We start from the raw sequence: 2,874 nt of genomic DNA on the forward strand, positions 1-2,874 counted from the left end.
GGTGAACCTATGGTACGCGTGCCAGAGTGGGCACCTAGAGCCCTCTCTGTGGGCATGTGCGCTTTGCTCTTTGGCTAAGTTTTCGCAGGAAAAAGCCATTTCTCAAGCCTCTTCCTAGCCAAAACAAGCCTCCGGAGCAAGCTCTGGAGGCTTGTTTTCGCTGGATTGCTCTTAAGAAGAGCGAAGTATGCTCGCTCTGGAGGCTTGTTTTGGCTAGGAAGGGGCTTGAGAAATGGCTTTTTCCTGCGAAAACTTATCCAAAGAGCTTGCAGTCTCTGTCAGATCTCCGCTCTTTTAGCTCCTATATAGTGCTTCCAAATACAGCCAGGCCCTGCATTTGGAAGCGCTCCATAAGTGCCCAAACATTTTTATCCCAGCAGAGATCTGGCAGAAGGCTCCATTTCTCAAGCACCAAATTCCAGGCATACGGAGCTTTCAGTCTCTGCCAGATCTCCATTGGGATAAAAAAATGTTTCCGCACCTATGGAGCGCTTCCAAACGCAGGGACTGGCTGTGTTTGGAAGCGCTCTATAGGAGCTAAAAGACTTTATCCCAACGGAGATCTGGCAGAGACTGCAAGTTCTGTATGCCTGGAATAGGGCGCTTGAGAAACGGAGCGCTCCTTTCCATGCAGTCACACAGGGTGCTTCAAAATGCAAGGAATCCCTGTACTTTGAATAGCCCCACCAGAGCACAAACATTGTGCAATGCCAAACCCTAACCCCCACCACACCCCAGGGCATCCACAATGCCAAATCCTAACCCCCACCACAGGACAACCACATTCCTTCACTAATCTCCTTTCCAGCTCCGTTCTCCATGTGCAGGGCAACAAAAGAAGTTTGTGGAACTAAAAAAAAGATCAATCTGACCTTCCAACTTCTCATGAAAAAAAATAAGTTCTTGCAAAGTTGGAAGGTCTGGTTGAACTTTTTTTTTTAACCGGTAGTCCCACAAGTTTCTTTTGTTGCCCTGCACACAGTGGCGGAGAACAGAGCTGGAAAGGAGGTTAATGAAGGGAGGCTTTGGGGAAGCGAGGGGAGACAGGGAAGGGTCTGCTTTGGCCTCTTCTGCCTCACTCCACCAGCATCAGGGCTCAGAGGCTTATTTTCTCCAGGAAAAAGCCATTTCCCAAGCCCCTTCCTGGTGAAAACGGAGCCAAAGCGCACCTCGCTCTTATTGAGAGCAATCCTGTGAAAACAAGGATGACAAAAGGCAGCACAGTTAGTTCTGAAAATGAAATTCTTAAAGTGTGGAATTCTCTGCCAAATAATTTTAAGTCAATGAAAGCACTTGGCATTGCTTTTCTACTTTGTTTGGATCATCTTGTGCTTGTGAGCAGCTGTTTTCAACTTTGAATTATATCAAATCTGACGCCAGAGACTAACAGATGACCTGAGTGCTGCATGTGTTGCTCTCAAACTTAGAAGTATGAGCCAAGGTTAGACAAATTATCAGCATGCATACAACAGTAAAAATCACATTAATTGTTCAAAAGCATGCCAAATGGAAACTTTTACCTTTCAATAAAAAGTTGTTTGTATCATTGAAAGCTTTGTTATTGTGTTTTTCTTTTAAGACAAAAGATGTTAACGTATGAGTTGTTTCTTCTAAACTAAAACCTCAGTATTCAGGTTAAATTGCCGTGTTGGCACTTTGCGATAGATAAGTGGGTTTTGGGTTGCGGTTTGGGCACTTGGTCTCTAAAAGGTTCGCCATCACTGATCTAGATCTTGAGCCTGTCTTCTGAAGTATTGGCTATTCCTGCCAGTTTAATATCATCAAATTTGATGAGTTCCCCTTCTATTCCCTCATCTAAATTGTTTATGAAGATGTTGAAAAGTACTGAGTCTAAAGCAGAACTTTGGGGTATCCCACTGCTTACTTCCCTGTAGATGTAGTTCTATTACATCTGTAGATATAGTTTCATTAACTCTGTTGTTGTTGTCATTGTTACAAATTTGAAATTCAGTACTGCCAATAATAATGGAAAATCTCTTTTCCCAAATCAGCCCGTAATTCCATTTGCTCTATGTTGACTGATAGACCTATTTGAACTTCAGACGTATCTCTTTCTTAACTGTCCCAGAAACTGAAACTGAAATCAGGCATATAAAGAATGAAATCTGGCATATAAAGAATAAGACTATTATTGAGCAATTCTAGATCACCTTCTGTTTGATAACAACGCTCTTCTGTTTTTCACTAGAGAGGGAATGTTTTTCTAGTTATATGCAACTCAGATTTTCTCACTCTAAATCAAAGATGATCCAGCTAAATAAACTTTGCTTGGTTCGTATATCACAATAATCCACAGTTTCGTTTATCTGTTTCTGTGAATGTCAATATAATCTGGTTCATATCTATTGCTACGTCAAGGCTGAGCAACATTTGACCACAGTTCTAAAGAGATCATTAGAATCTGATAGATGCCACAATAACATCATGTACATTGAAAGAATATTGGGCAAATAGTGGTAATAATTGCATAATTTGTGCAAAGACAAAATATTATCGGTTCCCCTTGCCCCCTTCTCTCCTGCAGATATCCATGCCCAAGTCCCTTATTGTGGCTACCGTCTTCTCTGACCACAATGCCTGAAAATCAGCTGTATGGTTTTCTTCATTATGTGGCAAGAAATACTTAAAACTGCAATTCAGGTACTACAATAAGTAACATAGTTCAAAATCAAATATCAAAATTCTTCCCCACAATCCAGTAAAACCTTGAAAATATTGGTTCCATCTACGTATACAAGTCGCTACAAATTTTGAATGAGTTGAGATATTGTGGGGACCTAACATTTAATGAATTATGTCATAGCACAATTTATTTTGTGAATTTATACTGACTGGATCATTAACACATTAAAA

This window comes from Vipera berus (genome assembly GCF_964194415.1).
Source record: "Vipera berus genome assembly, chromosome: 7".
Classification (NCBI taxonomy): domain Eukaryota; kingdom Metazoa; phylum Chordata; class Lepidosauria; order Squamata; family Viperidae; genus Vipera; species Vipera berus.